The sequence below is a fragment of the Pleurodeles waltl genome, chromosome 8 (genome assembly GCF_031143425.1).
Source record: "Pleurodeles waltl isolate 20211129_DDA chromosome 8, aPleWal1.hap1.20221129, whole genome shotgun sequence".
Lineage (NCBI taxonomy): Eukaryota > Metazoa > Chordata > Amphibia > Caudata > Salamandridae > Pleurodeles > Pleurodeles waltl.
In genome coordinates this window covers 603,635,646-603,657,850 of record NC_090447.1, presented here as the reverse complement: position 1 = coordinate 603,657,850, position 22,205 = coordinate 603,635,646, and the positions used below count along the sequence as shown (strand labels likewise).

Here is a 22,205-nt window from a genome sequence, read left to right as displayed (position 1 = left end):
ATTTCGATCCCGAAACATCCAGCCTAGGAACCGAAAACAGGTTCCTACACAGAGGAACAGGGATTGTCCTCCCAGATGCAAGGACATAAGTTCGGAGAGGAACTTGAATCTGTTGAGCCAGACTACACTCAAAGAAGGCTCCACATTCAAAAAGACACAGGGAAGATGTATGAAAGATTTTCTCTGAACAGTAACTGCTACTCTGATTCAAGCATGTGAATCTATGAAAGATTCAATACTGGAGAAGAAAATGAGTTACATACCTATATCTTCGGTTCTCCAGTATTGGTATCTTTCATAGGTTTACATGTGACCCACCGTCCTCCCATGAGAGGCTCATCTTTCTATTTAAATACATCATCCAGTCTGCGTAAGGGTGTGAGTGGCTGTATAGGTGAATAAATGGGTGTCTGATTGGCTGTACGGGTAAATGAGTGTCTGTGTGAGTTGCTGTATGGGAAGTGAATGGATGTGTGAGTGGGTGAGTCAGTGAATCACTGGCTGAGTGTGTGGAGTATGGGTGAATGTGTGGGTGTGTGAGTACCTGTATTGGTGAGATACTGGGTGTCTAAGTGGCTGTGTGGGTGAGCAAGTGGATTTGTGAGTGGCTCTATGGCTGGATGAGTGGGCGTAACAGGTGTATGGATCTGTGAGTGAGTGGGTGTTTGAGTGGGTGTAAGAGTGAGTGCCTCAGTGCATTACTGGTGTTGGGGTGAGTGACTGGGCATGTTAGTGAGTGTATAGGTGAGTGAGAGTGGGTTATTGTTGAGTGTGGGCTTTTGACAGTGATTGTATAGATGACTCACTATATGTTTTAGTATCTGTAAGTCTAAGTGGGTCGGTGTGTGAGTAGCTGTTGAGGTGTGTGTGTCAGTCTGAGTGACTGTATACATGTTTGAGTGGGTGCGTTCGTGTCTGTAAGACTGGGTGTATGAGTTACTGCATTGGTAAGTGAGTAGGTTATCAGTGAGTGTATGAGTGAGTGAGTTCTGTCAGTGGCTTTATAGGAAAATACGTAAGAGTAGGAATAGCTGTATAGGTGAGTATGTTCTTGTGTGAGTGGCTCTGTGGGTGTATATATAGGTGAGTGAGTGGTTGTGTGAGTGGCTATATTAGTGAGTGATTGTGTGTGTGAGTGTGTCTATTGATGATCTAATAGATGTGTGAATATTTGTATGGGTCTAAGAATTAATTTTGTAGATGTCGGTGGGTGTATGAAAGATTTATGGAGGTATGACTGGGTGTGTTAATTGTTCTTTGGTTGATGTCATCAGTGATGTCACTGACCATGTCATGAATGATGTAATATGTGAGGTTATAAGCAGTGCATTGCAAGGGTATAAGTTATAGTTAGCTCAGGAGCTATAGCTGCAAAATTTCAATGGTTTTGTACGAGTGAAATGCGAACCTAACTATAACGTCCAGGTAACCATTGTTTTTTTGTTGTTGTTTTTTTTCCATTAAATTTCAACTTTTTTTTTAATTCGGTTTCCTAGCTATAACGTCCCTGTAACCTTTGATTTTTTTTTTTTCTAGTGAATTTCGAAGAATTTTTTTAATCTATTTCCTTAATATAATGTACCTGTCATTTTGGAAAACTGATGAACACATATATAACTCTACAGCAGGTCCTTTAAACCCATAGTTGTAAGCACAGCACCACATACCACCTCAGTGCAGGTAGAGTTGAACCCCAAGTAACAAAAGGAATTTTGTGGCAAAAGCAGTAACCCACAGAGCTAAACACATATTATGCATGATATATGGTCTTTGCAGCAGGCAAATTAACCCTCTGCGCTACTTTATGATGACTGCCTCTAGGCAAAAGCGGGAATATTAATTGTGAGAGTTTTATATCACTTAGAAACTTATTCAGTCAGGGGCAGTGGTTAGAAAAGTAATTACTGTATCGGGCTAATACTATCACTGCAGCAATCTGTGCACTCCCACATGCTTACATTTGCTCAGCTCAGTCGTTGATGAACATAGGAGAGTTGCTAATGGTCCTCTTTGTCAGTACTGTAGATGTTGTGATGAGACCTCATTAATATAAATATATATATATATATATGTGTGTGTTTTATTATTTTGAGTTGTGTTGTTCCTCCGTGGCACTGGAAATATAGATGGGCTGTACTCTAAGGTTTTTGTGCCGATCACATGATCAGAACGGGATTGCGGCTCTGATCTGCAGTTTAGTCAATTTTTTAAATAAACATTTTAAGTATATATGAGTCACTGTTTGCAAATGTACCATAAAGTTGCACATATTTGAAAGCCCAAAATACCTATTATTTAGTTTTTATTAAATAAGTGCTTTTACGTAGTGCCGCAAATCTGCAGCTGAGAACCGCCATCTTACTCGATGTGAGAAGAAGATTCTTCCATTCTGTTGGCTCATATTAAACCACACCTATTTTTTGTTATGGGCACTCCCTTAAACAGTTATTCTTCTTCATCTAACTGTTGAGGAAGAACCATTCCTTAGAATATCTTCCAGTTCCAGTACTACACGGCTGAATGGAGTGCTTCATCTGGAGATCTTGTAGTTATTGGTGAAGAAGAAGAAATGCCATTTACTTCAAGAAAGGAGAGTGGGGTGTGTAAGCAAAGTATGTCATATGTAAGCGTTGCAGGAAGGAGTTATGTGGCACAGCTAAGAAATGTAGTTACAGGACATCCAGTATTTGGAAACATATCCGAGCCATGCATTAACAGGCATATCTGCGGATGGTCAGGAAGAGGGAAACAAGAACGGCAGATGTCGCAGGTGTATCATTCTTGACTGTCACTCCTGCAGAGATTACTGTGCCAGCTACCTGCAGAGAATTAGGAGGCATGGTAACTCACTGTGCCATCTGTCACAAGCTTGTGTCAGTGAAAGTCCAGAATGTTACTACTTTGTTTGCTCAGGTGAAAAAGCACAGGTGTTAGTTTTTTTCATATTACTTTTGATGCACTGTCCCACAGCACTGCTCTCATTTAAAATAGAAAAGTGTCTGCATTTAATTCATTTGTTTGGTTTTTAAATAGTTTAAAAATAAAAAACATAACACATTTTGAAACGTTTAAAAAAACAATAGAAAAAGGTTCTTTTTAGAACCACCATTGAATCAAAGAGCTGTGTCTGACTCTTTATTTTTGTCTATATTTGTCCTTGTGTTGTTAGATCTATGAAGAACTATGTATATGGGTGTGTCAGTGTATGTTTTAGTATCTCCCAGGGTGTTTGAGTGAGTGTATGTATAAACGAGTGTCTGAGTGAACCACTGAATGCATTAGTGTTTTCATGGGTGTCAGGACTTATATAAGTATGTCCATGAGTCTCTTAGTGTATGTATATGTAAGTGTGTCAGTGAATGCATCAGTGTGTGCGTGGGTATGTCAGTTTATGTACGACCTTGTGCCTAGGTCTGATTGTATGTATGGTGTGTCAGTGAATCTATCAGCCTTTGCCTTGGTGTGCCAGTGTATGCATCATTGTGTGCCTGGATGTGTCCGTGTATGCATCAGTGTGTGCCTTGGTGTGTCAGTGTATGCATCCGTGTGTGTCTGGGTGTGACAGTGTATGCATCAGTGAGGGCGTATGTGTGTCTGTGTAAGCATCAGTGTCTGTCTGGGTGTGTCTGTGTATGCATCAGTATGTGCCTGGGTGTGTCAGTGTATACATCAGTGTGTGCCTATGTCTGTCTTTGTATGCATCAGTGTGTTCCTGGGTGTGTCAGTTTATGCATCAGTGTGTGCTGGGGTGTGTCAGGTATGCATCAGTGAGTGCATGGGTGTTTCAGTGTATACATGAGTGTGTAGCTGGGTTTGTCAATGTATATATCAGTGTGTGGCTGGGTGTGTCAGTGTATACATCAGTCTGTGTCTGGGTGTGTCAGAGTATGCATCAGTTTGTGCCCAGGTGTTTTGTGTGTCTCAGTGTGTCAGTGTGTGCCTAGATGTATCTGTACCAGTGTGTGCCTGGGTGTGTCTGGATCTGCACCAGTGTGTGCCTGAGCGTGTTTGTGGATGCATCAGTGTGTGCCTGGGTGTGTCTGTGTATGCATCAATGTGTTCCTGGGTGAGTCTGTGTATGCATCAATGTATGCCAGGGTGTGTCATTGTATGCATCAGTGTTTGGCTGGGTATACTGCAGTGTGTACCTAGGTGTGTCAGTGTATGTATCCGTGTGTTTGGGTGTCAGTGTGTGAATGAGTGTATGCCTCAGTGTGTTAGGCTATGTATCAGTGTGCATCAGGGTGTGTTAGTGTGTGCATGATTATATGCCTGGGTGTGCTAGTGTATGCATGCATGTGTCCCTGGGTATATCAGTGTATGCATATGTGTGTGTTTTCATTAGTGTGTATTACTGTTTTAGTATAGCTATGTGTACAAATTATATGTAGGGCTAGTGTATGAATTGAGAAAGATGTAATTAGTTTACCTACATTACTGCAAAAAAAGTCATTTAATCTGTGTAGAAAACAGATAAATAGAAGAAAACGTTTCATATGATAAATCTCTAATTGCATAGCAATGATACATATTATTTAGTGATCTTGTATTCCCTTCCTTCACTGTTCTCAGCTTCTATCATTTTACATTATAAATGAAGTATGCATAGATACACTGAACAGTGGCTGGAAAATGTCATGGGGACTGCTAAAAAAAAAACATAAGTACATAGCATGTTATTTCAAATAAATATTACTATGCAGCACACTCACTACAAATATTTTGTAACTGTTTTACCTATACTTGTTAAATAATATGATAATATGATGTAATAGTTTTATAATACAATTAATGTGTATGAATGATAGTGGTGGGTGAAAAGGCATATAAAGACACCACCCTTGGTAGACCGCTTGGTGAAATAAAATCTGGTAATCCATTAAACAGAAATACAGGATATCAGTGGTCTAATTCTTTTTATACTTTTCCAGCTGTTCTTCAGACATAAGTTTAGCAGTATTTCCTTTTCTCTTTACTAGATCTTTGTCCTGGTTTGTAGTTTGTGATGTGGTAACAATTTAGTGCTACCTCTTGTTTTCTTGCAAGAGTAAGTACATTTTCAGCATTTGGAATCCTTTATTAAGACATCACCCTTGGTAATATGTATGATGTCTTAACTTGTTCTGTTAGAAGTGTACTATTCAATGTTTTCAGTAATAATCCTCCACTGCTTGAATGCAAGGTTGCTATCATTATACACTGTCCATTTAGTTGTATTGTTTAAGTAGATTGTTTATTCTTCAGATGTGACATTTACTCCTTCATGAAAAAAATAATGGCTATATAGGTTTAGGTTTTACCAGAAATAGACTTGTTCAGCCTTAAAATTTGTAATTTGAGTTTCTAATTTAGTTCCATCTGCATTGCATCACGGAAGCATTAAGGTGATATACTTGCCACTTCTTATGTTCAAAGTTGATAGAATATCTGAGTTACATTTTGTGCAGGTTTTATGGTGTGATACTTCTAAAAACAATTTTTCAAACTTGACAGTTTTACAGTCTGGTGTAGTTAAGTAGATAAATCATTTTGAATCTACTTGTGTTTTTGAAGAGAAAGAACAATTTCCGCAGTCATGCTGCAATGAGTATCTTAGTCCACATAGCTCATCAATATGTATCATCTCATCTTCTAAGATACCAAGTAGGACCATTACGAATGTGTGTGCACTTTCTTGAGTATTTTGAGTTAAGTGTACAGACTCAGTGCAGAAATATGCAACATCTCTAATACATGATGAATATGTTTTTGTTCTATCACTGCACAATCGTTCTCACAAGGTAGGGTGCAAAACACAATTTCTTATCCTTTTTCTATTTATTTGAATAAACCAGAGGAGGTAAAGAGAATAGTGCATTGAGCATTTGTGGGAACCTGGCTCCCTATATAGTGCACTAAAATGATGTACACTTTGCAGAGAGCCCAGTGGCTCCCCAAAGGCGTGCAGAGGTAGAAATAGATAGGTCTAGTGCTCTTTTTTGTGGTAGTGTGGGCGAGCAGTTAAACTTATCAAGGAGCCTTGTTAAGCATTTGTTGTACTCACATATGCAATAAATGAGACACACAGTCAAGACCAATTTGGGTTAGGTGCAGAAGTAGGAGCCGGTGGCCATTGTTAATCAATGGAGACTGTGGGGTGGATGAAGACTCGCTGTTCCCACGTAAATACAATCAATTTCATAGGTTGGTGTCCAGGAGTTAAGGCAAGCACTGGGGTGGAGGGGGTGAGGAGGGTGGGGGCGTGTTGGGGCACAAGCGAGCACCAAACTTACACCCTCAGCGACACAGGGGTGGGCAGTTGTAGAGTGCCAACAAAGCATTGGGTGTCCAATGCTATCCAATGGAGACGGTAGGTATCCGCTGAAGAGCTGCTTACAGGTGAGTAAAGTGGGGTCAAGGGGTTGCTCTCCCGGAGTTGCGGTAACTACAAGGGGTGCCACAAAGCAGCACCAAACTTACGCCCTGAGGGGCGACCGGGTGCAGAGTCCCAACGCAGCATTGGGTGCCCAAAGTTATCCATTGGAGGAGATCACTTTCAGAAAAGGCTTTAGGCTCTGGCCAGGAGGCCGAAGGAGGTCAGCCCTCAACTTCCCAGGTACGTAGAGATGCCAGGGGTCTTAGGGGCACAGAAGGTCCAGCTCCCCAAAGGCCCAGGGGCTCGGGTTGCAGAGGTGGCATTTGGTCTCAGGAAACAGCTTAACAGGCAGGTTTCGATAAGTGGGAGTCCTCAGATTTAGGCTGCATGCGTTGCTGTGGAGTGTGGCAGGGGCCAGCCCACAGTGGACTCTTGGTCAGAAGCACTGGCCTGGTGGGCCACTTATACTCGTGCTGGGTGCATCGGTTGCAGAGGTGGTTCCAGGTGGTGGTTTTGCGGTTCCTCAGTCAGACATCTTCTTTAGAGATGGTTTCTTTTGCACAGGTCCGCTGTCCACAGGAGTTCTTGGTCTTTATCGAAAGCAGGCAGTCCTTCCAAGGAGTTGGAGGTCACTGGGCTGCAGGGCAAGTCATCTTCTCTGCGCAGGTTCTTTGAAGGCTGCAGACAAGCCAGTAGGGCTGGTGACAGGTCAGTTGGTGTCTTCAGTCTTCTCTGCTGGACGACTTCTGTTTTTTCCGACTCTTCTTATGTCAACAGGAATCTGATTCTAGGGTTCAGGCGTGCCACCTAAGTACTGAATTTAGAGGCATTACATGGAGTGCTCAGTGGTAGCCAATGGGCTACTCATCTTTAGGGTGACTACACCCTTCCTATGACTACTTCCTTTGGTAAGTGACATAACCTTAACTCTATTGGCCTAACTCCTTCTATGCAAGATGGAGGAATTTGAAAAAGTAGTGTCCACTTCAGCTCGTCCACCCTAGGAGTAGGACTGGCATGAAATGGGCACACCTCCTTATCTACTTGATTTTCCTGCCTGTCCTGCCGCTAAACGTGGGTTCAGTGACTGAGGGTTGGCCTACTGTACCATTTGGAGAGACCTGCGTTGCATTTTAAAGGTGGCAAGGTCTTTGAAGCTCCCTGCCCTGGAATGTCCATCCATGCAGGTATGCCCTCACATGCAACAGAATGCCCCCTGCCTTTAGGGCTGGAAGGCCTGCTAGAGGGGTGACTTACATAAATTGCATGCAGTGTTAAGGGGAGAGGGCACACAGGCTGTGTGACATGTCATGTTTTCATTTTAGTTCTGCACCAAGACACGTAGCCTGCGAAAGCAGCACTGTGTGCACTTAGTGAGAGGGTCACTAAGGGTGGCAAAATTTGTGCTGCAGCCCACTGAGGTCTTCCTTTAGTATCCCTTGCCCTAGATACCATGGGTACCATTTACTAGCGGCTTTGAGTGGTAGCTAAAGGTTTGCCAATTGGAAAAACTACTGTACAGTTTTAGGGAACGAGATCTGGCAGTGAGGACCTGTTTAGCAGGGGACTCAGTGCATTTTCAGTTGAAGTTGCACCAGAAAACAGGAGAAGGGGTAGGGGGCGACCATGTCAAAAGAGGCACTTTCCTACAGAACTACATCGGCACAGCAGTTGGCTCCAGAGAGGTTTAAGAACTGGTAAACAACAATTTCACCAGTATTTGTATTATTTTTTCCAATATTTCTTCTCTTTTTTTTTTTTTTTTTTCTCACCAACGTCACTATGATTCTTTGGAACCTTTTGTTTCGCTAAGATTCACGGTTTTTCGTAAACTAGGTACTGTCCTAAATGAGGATCATATAGACCTCTCAAACTCTATGACACAACTCAAGTCAACATTTAATTTATTTTCATCAAACTCTGAGATGCAAACCGGACAAAGTTCTAACCCCTGACAATGCTACATATGACATACCTTCCTTGAATTCGGTAATACCAATGTTAATAAATGCTGCATCTTCACTTGAGACTTGTGTATTGTTACATCAAATGCTAGTGATACTGGAAACTGCTTTCTATGAATATACAAGTCTTTTACAAGCAAAAAACATGCAACAGACCTTGCTATCTAATACACCCTGAAGTTGATCAAACTTAAGAGCTAGGTATTCAACACGATTTCTGTTTGAATAGAAAATGAAATCAATTATTTTACCCATAGCTCCATTAACCAATCCTTCCTCAACATTTAAATTACACCACAAAATGACCTTACATTTCCTACAAACAAGTAGACACTTTTCTAATCCTGCCGTTTTGGAAACAGACTTCTCCAAAGAATCCAGTTTTCATGTAGGTTTTCAGTCAACAGTATTGTCAATTCTTGGTGTTCCTTTTATCTGTGCAGTCAGATCCAATATTTCTTCTTTCTCCAGTTGCAGCAATTGTTCATTAAAACAGGTAGTCTTGAAGAGTAGGCATTACACACACCATAGATTTTTTGTTATTGAATACATTCAAACATTAGCTATTAGGAAATATGTTCCTCATAAGTTGAGTTTGTAAGCAAAGTTTTCCTTCTTTTGATAGTATTTGTACTCTAATATCCTTCAGAATATATCCATATTGCATTTCAGATGCTTGATGCATGTTTCTAATTAGTTCTTTGTATTGTAAATTCAACCAAATGACTACATTTCCAATGCTTCCTAAAGAATTTTGCGTTTCTTCTTGTAAAAGTGTCTTAAACATAGGCTGTCCTTTTACAGGGATAAGTTGCAATAAATCATCAAAAACAATAACATGCTTTCCTCCAAAAGGTGCATCATAATCTGTCTTCAATATCTGTTGCTTTCTCAAATGAACAAAGGCGAGCATTAAGTTTGAGACCATGCTCACCTCATCTATGATTAAACGTTTTCAAAACTCTGTGAACTTCATGCCAAGCTTTACCAGATAATTGTTGGTATTCTAGCATATTATTGTGTTCAACAGGGAGCAAAAGTAGAGGATGCATTGTAATTCCTTTGATGGTGTGTGCAGCTAATTCATTAGGTACTGTTAATACACATAACACAATGGAGGATGTAGTCCTCTCTAGATAAGTGGTTAGAACTTGCATTAAAAAGCTTTTCTTCAATATCGGCTTGTCCACTGACATACAAAAGAACTGGCTCAAAACTTGAACATTTCCATTGATTGTTTTCATGGCAAAATCCATGTACTATTTTTGCTTTGACTTCCATACATATTTCTTTCTGCTCATCATTCCGTTGTTTCCCTAAGTGTTCAAAGTCAACATTTTCTTCTCTTGCTTGTTGCATTGCTGTCTCCACCTCATTCATCGCTATGGTGGCTTTATTTTCGATTATTAGCTGTTTAAGAGGCTCTTGACTGAGAGGTTCGGAACGCAAGCTACTTTGTGAATTATCTTTTGCTATCTCAGTAGCAATTTGTTCATTTAGCATTTTTAGGTAGTTGAGAAATAATGGATACTCAATGTTGTCTTTTAATGCATTAAATGAGTCTGCATAGCAGTCATATTGTCCAAGTAACTCTGTTTCAGAACACTGAATAGCTGGAGAAGTGTTAAATACAAAAAAATATTTTTTCTCAGCAGTTTGATTAGTACATTTTCTATGGTTTATTACGTTACTGTTAGTATGCAGGACCAAACAACTGTTGCAACCAATGACAGCATATTTCTCTTCATCGTTTTCCATTAGATCGTTTCTGTACCTGTAGTTTTGCAGAATTTCATAAAGATACATATTTTCGAGGTGTCGGCTTCTTCTTGGGTAGTAGTTATCCAACATATTTGTTTCTACAATATCTGTACTCTCCGGATCAAACTCTGTTAAGTACTGAATTTCTGTCAAAGACTTCAAGACTCTGTTTCACGTGTTGGCAAGGCCTAGACTAACCCAATCAAATCCCCTAGACTTTGATTACAGGCTATCTGAACTCAACCTGTCACAGCACTAAAAGCAACTTCTCTCCCTGTGCAAAAGTATTTTCAAGCTGAAACTGTACAGTTTCTTGGATAGAGATTTTTCTGAAGAAATCTCCCAGGTTTCTCATCTGTTTTCTCTGATTTTGTGATGTATGTTGTGACGTAGTGAGCAACAGCAAAGGAACTGTCTGCAACTGATTGTATGTCCTTATTTGCATTCCATAATTTCAGAAAGACTGGATTGTAATCATCAGTAGACTTGGAGGCCTCTTAGCTTCTCAAATTATATGCATTTTCTGTGGGTTTCCTTGTCAGTGTAGGCCTCATTGCAGACAAAAAGCTGTTCACTCTTCCTCAGGATAGGATATGCCTTGGAAATCCAACACCTTGTATAAAATTTTCCTTTATATCTGTATCTTCGTCGGCAATACTTGTCACATCTATGTGTTTGGAAACGTCGAACTTGCTGTCTTAGGGTTTTGTTGTTATTTTCATCTAGGATGGTGCATGTAACACACTGTTCTCCAAAAGATAGTACACAATCATTACTATCACTTTCAAATTTTGGTGCATACTTTATCCATAAGGGCATGTGTATATGAGCAGCACCTCTTGCCTGGTATTCTTTTTGCTAAAAAGTCTAACTTCTAGAAAATGAGGATTTGTTTTATTGCATATGAAACCCAGCATGACTTGAACCTTGTGATTAAAATATCTACATACATTAGTGGGATCCAAAGAGCAACATTTTCCTGCAGTATTCAAATTAATATCCTTAATGTTACAGTTTAGTTCTGTTAAAAATTCCGGTAAATCATCCCATGCATACCCTGCACAACTAAGTGTCACAAACCAAGTAGGTGGACCTAAGTTTCAGAGCATACATTTAAGTTCTCCATGATGACGATACGAGTATTCATTAGTCCCCCATTGGCATGCCATCAAATTAATTAAGCTGTACTCCAGATTTTCATCCGTACCTTGTATTTTAGCAACATAATACCTTGCAGAAAGATTTTTTTTCAGATTAACTCCTGTCTTCAGAATATGTTTCACAGCATAAAACAGTCCTGACAAGTCACTCTCAAATAAGAGATTAAATATATATAGGGAATACACTGGTGAAATCTAGGGTCCTCTGAATATAGTCTTGTTGACCTGTATTCAGCTGCTGGTATTTGTATTGGTTGGTCATCGTAGTGGTCACCTATTTCTGTGGGAAGTAGCTGTAGAAAGCAGCGGGCCTCTAAACGTTTTTCATATACGTTCATTGGAGCTTCTCTAACTTGTTGCATTTGATACAGATCAGTGGCATCCCCAACAACATCTTCTGAATGAAGTGGATGGATACTGAAGTGCTCTATATTTCTTCTAACATCTGCCTATTTGTCTACTTGAATGTAGTGCTTCTTCATCGATACAACTTACATCTCCAATAATATCAATATTGTTATAAAAATCATTATTTTCTTTCAAGTATAATGTGGCTGTATTTACTTTATACCCATCCACTAACTCGTGCCAGATTTATTTTTCTTTTTACTTTTAGTGGACACTCCATTTACTTGAATGAGGGGTTCATCTACATCTTAACACCAACAGTGTCAACTTTTTTTTAAAATCTAAAGGTAAATGGACAACCCTTCCTTTAAGTCCTTTCTGTGGTTCTGTTGATGGCAGTTTTCCTGTCTTTGGCTCCATTCAAACTATTGCTTGAAAGGGATACAGTTTGTATTAGAATTGATTCCTACACATTTAATTGATCAAGTTCTAATGTGATTGGTACCAATTGTAATCTATTATGGATTGCTTTAGCTGGCATTTTATTATCCTATAATTTATCATAACAATACTTAGATATTGTTTGCTTTATGGCTAAATCAAAGCATTTTTCTACAAAAAGATATGCACCAAATTCCTACCACTCATCTCTGTTATTGTGCTCAGTTTTAGATCATACAACTACATTCCGAGTTTGGTTTTTGCAGTGAGTACGGCAACAACAAATACAAACATACTGAGATTTCTCAGAAGATAGTGCATTGACTTTTCCTATCTTCTTTCTAAATGTTTTAATACAGATCTCTGTGTCCTGTACATTCGAAGTCACTACCTCTCATTTTCCCTATATTCTTTTTCAGGACCAAAGAAACAAAACTGAATCTCTTCACAAACGTTCCCAACCTCTGCCACAGTATCATGTAATTGAGCTTTATTTCTTGAACATAAAGCTGGAGTTTGTACATAATAAAGTCTCCATACTAAATTTTGCGTTCTTGAATAATGCACAGCTAACGTTCTGAAGTGAGGAAAAATACTTTTATACGCTTTCTTTGAAAGACATGCAAGTGATTGGCTTTGTAAGCTAGTGTATTTTCCAACTTTACATGGATATAATCCTTGAAGCATTTTAATTTTCTGTTTCAGAATTCTCTAGGAAGATTCTCTAAGGAAGGTTTTCAAATTATCACTTGATTTCTGATGGTCAGTACAAATACTAGTACACTTCCACTTGTACACAGGAGCCAGCTTGTTCACGCCTTCCTTGTACTTCTTCAGCTATCACTTGTTCTACATTCCTAGGTACTACCTCTTTTTTGTGGGAGTATCTTTTACTCCATAGCAACAACCACTTGTGTCAACTGCATGCACTAATGTGTTATTTTGCAAGTAGCTCTCCTCATTAAAAATGGTTTTGTGATAGATGAATGCATTCATTCACCTTTTAATACTTCACAAACATCACCTCTCTTAATGAGCCTTTCCCGCAACAATCTTTTCCTCATGCACAGTACTGTTTTGTCCAGTGTCTTAATTCTGCTTAATAAGAGGATAAAAAGTTTCCTCTTCAAAGAAAATGCTTTGTCCACTATACTCTCAATATGTTGCTTCTGTTTAACTATAGGCTTCTCATCTTATACTTCATCTTCTTTAGTACATTTTGATTTACTCCAGTTGGAAACATTTTTACTCTTATCTCCTTAAATTGTTTTTGTCTCCATGTCAAATTCTGTCTTTCCTTATTACATTTCCTACTTTTGGAAGCATGTAGTCCTTCCTCTTCATCATTTGATTTTCAAGTCCTGTTATTACTTGACAGTTTTTTTTTTTCAGTTTGCAATTTTAGACATAAGTGTTTCATGAAGTCCTTGGTACCCTCACCAGCTGTACTTATTGTCTTGTCCACATTCTCCACCTTATCTGTCTTTTGTACTGTCAGTTTGAATTAGGTACCATTGTTTCTTCTGTTTCTTTCTTCTTTGTCTCTTATCACACATTCAGATTTCTCTGTTTTCATTACAAGTGGATATCTGCAAATCAAATAAGAAATACATTTAGCTCTACAGAAAATAGCAACACACTACATAATAGAACTAATTTGGTGTCTCAGTGTCTTCACTGCCAAGTACATATGTGTCACTGATTGTCTAGGTGATGATTGAGTCATTTGTATTAATAGTAGACTTTAAGGCCTGGGAAATGGATTTTAATAACAACTTGAGCTAGCAGTAAAACTGCACACTCAGACTCTGTAATAGTAGAACTGAGCTGTGTTTAAAGGACTACTTATCTGGATGGGTGAGTAGATTGTTTCAGTACTTGGCTATATTTGTGATAGAGTGTATTGTTACCTCTATGAGTGTCCCATCAGATGTTTAAGTAAATGTGGTGAATACAGGGTTATGTAACTGTGTATGCAACTAGTTCCAATACTGCTGGAAACATAACTGTTATCTGGGTGTGTGCATGAGTCTACGTGGTTCTCTCAGTGGCGGCTGACTGGATGTGTCAGTGGCTTTATCCTTTTGTTAATATGAGTCGAGGTATAGTTTGGACACTGCCTACATAATTGCACATAGAAGTCTGCAAGTGCACATCTAACTTAGGGAAACTTAAAAGTACATGCTTTATCTTATAACTGCAAAGCACCCTGCTCTATGGCCTAACTACAGTCTAGCTGAGTAGTCAGCTTTCAGTAGTAAAAGGAGAGTTTAGTGATTGACAAGCAGCCTTTTTAATGGCAATTCAAGCTGATAGAAAAACTGCACACCCATGTTCTGCAGTAGTAGGCCTCAACCATATTTAAAGGAGTACTTGTGTGGATGTGTGAGTAGGTTGTGTAAGTATTTGTCTGCATATCTGAGTGTATCAGTACTACTATGAGAGGATGTTTAAGTATATTTGGTGAGTACAGGGGTATGTAACTGTGTGTATAAATGGCTCCAGTAGTGCTTTGCCTACCCAACCGGAGAAGAAATGACGCATGGCCTCACTTGCGAGTAAGGAATCAACACATTGCTGACTTTTCCAATGCACGCTCGCCCGTGCGCCTTTATTTTTGACGCAAACCAGGTAATTTGTGTAAAAACAATGTTTCCATTGTTTTCTATTGAGTAAGACTCTCTTTACTTTGAAAATTCATATCTTGACTTGTGTATGTTGGATTTTTGCCATTTTGTACTGTTCTCACTGTGTTACTGTGTGTGTTGGTACAAATACTTTACACATTACCTTTGGTATAAGCCTGACACTGCTTCTGCCATGCTACCAACGGTGTAAGCAGGGGATATCCAAGTGTGAATCTCCATTGCACTGACTAGAGTGAGGGTCTCTGCTTGGACAGCGAGCAAACTGACTCCCATCCCGAAACCCCATTTCTAACATTGGTGATTAACCGTGAGGATAGAACTTGCATTTGTACTTGACATACAGTGATTAAGTGTTTTGTGATTTTTGAACTTCTCTTGGGAACTCTCTGAACTGATTTGGAACTTTGCACTTTTATGTACTTGCCAACATGTCTCAATCTGGGGATTCACCAGCTGTGGTTACAAAGGCTGTTTTTGAGTTGAAGAAACTGGAGGATTACACAGTGGCTCAACTGAAGCAGTTTTGTAAGGATCTTGCCTGCCCAATCAACAGCTCCTCCAAGAAGGAGGAGCTGCAAAAGGCACTGAGAGCCCTGGTGGCAGCCAAGGAGGCTGGGAGACACACAGAGGAGGAGAATGAGGGTGAGAAGGTGCAGAGTAATCCAGGTGGTGTAGTGGATGTACCTGTTCTGCCTGGAGGGAGGGGTCTAACTCCTGAGGTGTTGCAAGGCAGAGAGGGTGCTCCTGTTTGAGTTCGAGAAGCTTAAGATAGAGAGGGAGATGGCAGAGAGGAAGCTGGCCATTGAAGAGAAAAAGATGCTCTTGGCTCATGAGCTCAGTTTAAGGGAGCTGGATATAGAGGAGTCAGTCTAGTAGAGATAGTGGCAACTGTACCTCAGTGCAGCCTGAGAGGAAAGTACACATTCCTAAAGATCTGGTGAAGGATTACAGGAGAGAGAATTACATCTATCTGTGGTTCGAGGGGTACGAGTCTGCTCTCCACATGAACATGGTCCCTGAAGCACATTGGGGGTGGATCTGTAGAAGCACTTTGAGGTAGAGGGGAGGTACACTGACATCCGCAGGGGATCCTCAGGGACTCACCTACTCTTTAATGAAGGACGCCCTACTCACAAGATATGGTATCACTCCTGAGCAGTACAAGGACAAGTTTAGGTCCTACAAAAAGAAAGAATCCCAAACCAGTTTGGAATGTGTTTACTCAATTTGCAGGTCACTGGATGGTTGGGTGAAGGGCAGTACGGAAACACCTTATGAGGGGCTTTATAACTTAATTGTTTGGGAGCTCTTATACAGTCTTTGTTTTCCAGAGCTGCACCAGCACCTAATTAACAGCAAGCTGACTGACCCCGGAAAGCTTGCCCAGGAAGCAGACCATTGGGAGATTACCAGGGACCGGAAGCGGTATGGGTGAGACCATGCCAAGGGTGGACACGGTCCCGATCAGAAGAAATGAGGGTTATGGGTAAACAGGGTGAGTTCTTTAAAGGGCCCCAACCTAGTTCCTAGTATAAGGATTCCCAGCCCCCAGTTGAAAAGAAACCATGGATCTCTACAGCGAACCCTGCAGAGAAGGGTCCCTGCAGGTGTTATGCTTGTGACCAAGTAGGTCAAGTGAGGGGGGTCCCAAATGTTCCGAGTGGACACCGGCACCCACTGGTGGTCAATCAGAGGGTTTGGCCAGCGTGGCTCTTGAGGAGGAGTTGGTTCCAGGTGGGTGGGAGCCAGCTGAGATAACCCTGGTCTCAATAGTGGACTGTGAGGTGGTCCAGAGGACCCTTGTGCCTGAGAACACTAAGAAGTACAAGCAATGGGTGACCATGAATGGACAGAGGGGTGGAGGATTTAAGAGACACAGGAGCCAGTGTGACGACAGTGACGAGTCACCTGGTGTCTGAAGAGCAGGTAGTTCCCCATGCACTTCACCAAGTAGTTGCAGTAGACAAACTCCGAGCACCTGTGCAGTGTGGCGCAGGTTCCCTTTGAATGGGAGGGGGTCTCAGGTGCCTTGAGAGTAGCTGTGAGTTCAACCATGCCTGTAGATTTTCTGCTTGCCAATGACCTGGATGATTCCCCTTACTAGGAGGTGGAACACAGGTCACACTTGGAGCTGTTGGGTCTGCCTGCCTGGGCATGGGGGATGTGTGTGTCCACCCGGTCAATGGCAGCCCATCAGGGTGATCAGGAGGCCCTGGAGGCTGAGAAAGTGACCAAGGTGTCTGCCAGAAGGAGGAAGGACAAGGGGCATGGGAAACTGGCCCAAGAAGGTTCCCACTGTCCGGGAGGAGGCTGAACCTGAGGAGGATGCCCTGGAGTCTACAGGGGAACAGGTGGCTGAACTGGGGGAGGTCCCTGAGCTTGACTCGGTGGCAGCAAGAGGGGCGACCTACCAGGGAAGCATTATGTGAGGCACTCTGGAGGGCTTGCGGCAGCAGACCAGGCGTCTGGCAAGGAGTCTGGTTCACATCTGATTTATCGGGAGGATGACCTCCTATATAGTGAACATAAGGTTGCTGAGCCTGGGGCAGCCCGTGTGCTGGTTGTACCCCAGCGCTTCAGAGCCTTTCTACTGGGTCTGGCTCATGATGGGCCTTTAGCTGGACATTTGGGGCAGGACAAGATCTTTGAGATGCTTGTTACCCACTTTTATTGGCCCCAAATGTGAAGGCACTCAGATGCACACTGCAGGTCTTGCCAAACTTGTCTGGCAAGTGGCAATAGTTGAGGGAAATGTAAAGCTCCCCTCCAACCGTTTCCTGTTGCCAGCACCCCCTTTGAAAGGGTTGGTATTGACATTGTGGGGCCTCTGAATCCTAAGACAGCCATAGGCAACAGGTTTATCCTGGTCTTGGTGGACCATGCCACCAGATACCCAGAAGCCATTCCTTTGAGTTCCATCACTGCCCCTTTGGTTGGAAGTACATTGATGCCTTTTTTTTTTTTTTTTTTAACTCACATGGGGTTCTCCAAGGAGGTGGTATCTGATAGGGGTACCAACTTCATATCTACTTAAATGAAGTCTCCGTGGAAGGAGTGTGGGGTAACCTACAAGTTTACTGCTCCTTACCACCCCCAAGGGAACTGTCTGGTTGAGAGATTCAACCACACCTTGAAGGGCATGATCATGGGCCTGTTAGAGCCCTCGAGGCAGAAGTGGGACGTCCGCTTACCATGCCTTCTGTTCACCTACAGGGAGGTGCCACAAAGGGTCTTAGATTTAACCCTTATGAGCTGTTGTTTGGCCACCCTGTGAGAGGACCTCTGAGTCTGATTAGAGAAGGCTTGGAGAAGGCCTCCAGTAAGCCCCCACAGGATGTATTCAGTTACATGCAAGAGTTTAGGAACCAGACTTCCTGCTTCAGGAAGCTTGCCCAGGAGAACCTTCAAGCAAGCCAGGAAGATATGAAACAGTGGTATGACCAGAATGCCACTTGTTAAGTTTCATCCTGGACAAAAAGTGTGAGTGATGGCTCCAGTGGAGCCTTGCTCTCTCCAGGACAAGTGGACTGAACCTTTTGAGGTGGTCGAATGCAAGAGTAATGTCACCTATCTGGTGGGCTTGCGGACCCCTAGGAACCTTTTGAGGGTCCTGCATGTGAACCACCACAAGCCTCACTTTGAGAGGTCTGAAGTGACAGTGCTCCTAGCAACAGATGATGGGGTGGAGGAAGAGAGTAAGCCTCTTCCTGACCTGCCGTCTGCTAAGGAGAAAGATGTGTCTCTGGAGGGTGTGAACCTCTCCCCCTCACTGATCCCAGAGCAACAGAGGGACTGTCTTCAGGTGTTGGGACAGTTTGCCTCATTGTTTTCCTTGATCTCATGGGTCGGTCATTTGTGTACCCATGATGTGGACATTGGGGACGGTCCACCTGTGAAACATAAGGTTTACAGGGTGACTGACAAGGTTAGGGCCAACATAAAGGACGAGGTATCTAAAATGTTAGCTCTTGGGGTTTTGAGTTTTCCAGTAGCCCTTGGCCCAGTCCTGTGGTTTTGGTCCAAAAAGCTTCTGCTCTTGGTGCTACTCGAGAACTTAGGTTTTGTGTGGATTACCAGGGACTCAGTGTGGCCACAAAACTGACTCGCACCCGATGCCCGAACTGATGAGCTCATTGATCAGTTAGGGGCTGATCAGCATCTCAGCAATTTGATTTGACTTCTGTGTATTGGCAGATTGCTCTGACTCAGAGGCCTAAGGCGAGGTCTGCATTTTCTACCCCATGTGGGCACTACCTGTTTAGGGTGATGCCCTTTGGGATGCAAAATGCTCCTGCCACCTTTCAGAGGCTGGTTAACCAGGTGTTGGCTGGAATGGATGATTTCAGCCCAGCCTACCTGGATGACATTGCTGTATTCAGCTCCACTTGGGAGGAACATTTGCAGCACGTCTGTAAAGTGTTGACAGGCCTCACTATAAAGGCTAGTAAGTGCTGAATAGGGAAGGGCCCTGTAGTGTACTTTGGGCACTAGGTAGGGCGTGGCCAGGAGACACCCCTACAGCCCAAGATTGATACTATTCTGGCTTGGGAGCCCCCAAGACCCAGACTGAAGTGAGAGCCTTTTTTAGGTCTCACGTGCTACAATAAGAGGTTTGTTAAGGGGTATGGCACCACTGTTGCTCCCTTAACAGAGATAACTTCCAAGAAACAACCAGACAGCTTTTGATGCCCTGAAGGCAGTTGTGTGCACGGCACCCATTCTTGAAGACACCTGACTTGTCTCAAGAATTTGTTGTGCAGACTGAGGCTTCAGAGCCTTGTGGAGGAGCAGTGTTGTCACTGCTAAATTAAGGGGGGCTAGATCAGCCTGTAGCCTTCATTAGTAGGAGGTTACTTCCCTGGTAACGTAGGTGGAGTGCAATTGAGCATGAAGCTTTTGCTGTGGTCTGGGTGCTGAAGAAGCAGAGACCCTACTTGTTTGCGTCTTACTTCCTGTTTCAGACAGATCACAGGCCCCTTCAGAAGATTAATGCAAATGAGGGTTGAGAACCCAAAACTGTTGAGGTGGTCTGTCTCCCTACAGGGAATGGACTTTACAGTGGAACACTGCCCTGGAACAGAACACGGCAATGCTGATGGTCTGTCCAGATTCTTCCGCCTTAGTGATGAGAACTCCCATGAGTTTGGGTAGTTCTCCCACTTTCAGCTGAAGGGCGGGGGCACATGTTAGATCTGGCATCCTTTGCGTGGCTCCCCTGTCTTTTTTGCCTATCTTACCATGTTTTGACTGTGTGTTGGTCTCTGTTTTTGCTGTTTTTGGTACTCTGGGCACTGTAGCACTGCTGACCAGTGCTAAAGTGCAAGTGCCCCCTGTGTAAATTGTATGTTTTATTGACTTTTCCATGATAGGCATATTTGATTTACTCGTGAGTCCCTAGTAAAGTGCACTAGAGAGCCCAGACCTGTTAATCAAATTCTACTAGTGGGCCTGCAGCACGGGTTGTGCCACCCACATGAGTAGCCCTGTAAATAGTTCAGACTTGCCACTGCAATGTCTGTGTGGGCTGTCTGTCCTGGCAAGTATACCCACTTGCCAGGCCCAAACCTTCCCTATTTATACATGTAAGGCACCCCTAAGGTAGGCCCTAGGTAGCCTCATGGGCAGGGTGCAGTGTATGTTAAAGGTGGGACATGTACTGATGTGTATTACATGTCCTAACAGTGAAATACGGCCAAATTAGTTTTTCACTCTTGCAAGGCCTATCTGTTTCATAGGTTAACATGGAGGCTGCCTTTAAATATCTTTTAAGTGCAGTTTCCCTTCGAGGTCTGTCCCCAGACGCACACCAGGGGGTTGGAGAGTGCATTGTGTGAAGGCAGGCACAGCCCATTTATGTGTAAGTGACCACTCCTCCCTCCACTCCAACCCAGGTGGCTCATTGGAGAAGAAACAACGCACAGGTTCTCTGACGAGAAAGAAATCATCGCATCGCTGACTTCCAACACACACTCGCCCGTGCGGCTTTATTTTTGACGCAAACCGGGTACTTTGTGTAAAAACAACGTTTCCTTTGTTTTCTATGGAGTAAGACTCTTTTTACTTTGAAAATTCATATCTTGACTTGTGTATGTTAGATTTGTGTCGTTTTGGTCTTGTTCGAGTTAGATAAATATTGCCTATTTTACTAAACTAGTGTGGTGTCCATTTTGTAGTGTTTTCATTGTGTTACTGTGTGTATTAGAACAATAACGTTCCACACTGCTTTTGAGAAGTCTGACTGCTTGTGCCAGGCTACCAAGGGTGTCAGCAGGGATTATCTAAGTGTGTATCTCCAGTGCCCTGACTAGAGAGAGATGGTGTGGTGGGGCAAGCAATATTATATTGTCTTTTTCAGTAAGGTACAGAAATCTTGATATTTTCTGCGTAATAGATTTTACATTGTCTTAATGTTTTCTGTATAAAATGATTATTTTGTTATATAACAGTGGTTTTGCCATATCCACCTCCTCTTTTGTACTTGGTACTTCTTACTAGTCTGATTCAAGCATGTGAATCTATGAAAGATTCAATATTGGATAAAAAAACAGGTCACTTACCTGTACACTGTGGTTCTCCAATATTGATATCCTTCATAGATTCACGTGTGACCCTCCAACCTCCCCATTAGGGCTCATAACACAACATACCTTGTATATTCTTTTCCTTTAACACTTGTGCTTGAAACCTGTGGTATGGTGACCGTGCAAGGGAAGAGTGCTTATGGGTCTTGGCTCTGATTACTTGAAGTTTGATTCTAATACAACACAGTGAATTGGTTGCCAATGTCCCTTGACTTTTCTATGCCTTTCAATGCTTATGTATTGCACTGCTTGTTATTATTACCGTCGGACACCCACCATAACAGCCGGGAAGAAATAAGCATGTGAATATATGAACGATAGCAATATTGGAGAATCACAGTGTACAGGTCAAGCATTTTTCCAGAAAACTTCTTCGAAGTGCGAAGGTAAGCATAGACTGGGCCCAAATCACTCGTATCTGACCTGCGGTCCTTCACATTCAGCCATAATTTTCAGCTTTGCTGCAGCCTCGTGAGACTAGATGTTCACTGTTGGAGCTTTGATCTTTTCAGAGCTGTATTCACATTCAACTTCAAACATTCATAACTCTGGTTCTACCAATTTTAGTTGTTTTGTGGTCCAATAACTTATTTAAAGTTACTCTATTTTTTCTAAATTGGTGTATGATTTTCTTGTATTATGTTTTCACTTTATTACATGAATACTTTACACATTGCTTCTAAGTTAAAACTGACTGCTTTTGTACCAGGCTACTAGTGGGGTAAGCACAGGTTAATTTAGTAACTTGTTGTGGTTCCCCCAGACAGAGATTGTGGCTGTTGCTTGAGCAGGGAATCCACCCCAGTCAGCCAACGATCCAATTTCTCACTCTGCCGTAAGGTTAAACCTTACATTTAAGCAGATGATGCTACAGTAAAAGATTTTCTAAATTACAATTCAGGGTATATGTGTTTATCATCAGTCATTTCTCATGTGAGCTCATTTCT

The 22,205-nt window shown here is 42.1% G+C and overlaps 1 protein-coding gene across 1 annotated transcript in view; it reads left to right on the top strand.

Moving 5' to 3' along the window:
* CUL4A (cullin 4A) overlaps positions 1 to 22,205 on the top strand; it is a 635,676-nt gene that overhangs the window by 191,076 nt on the left and 422,395 nt on the right. The gene's annotated exons all lie outside the window — the stretch shown is intronic.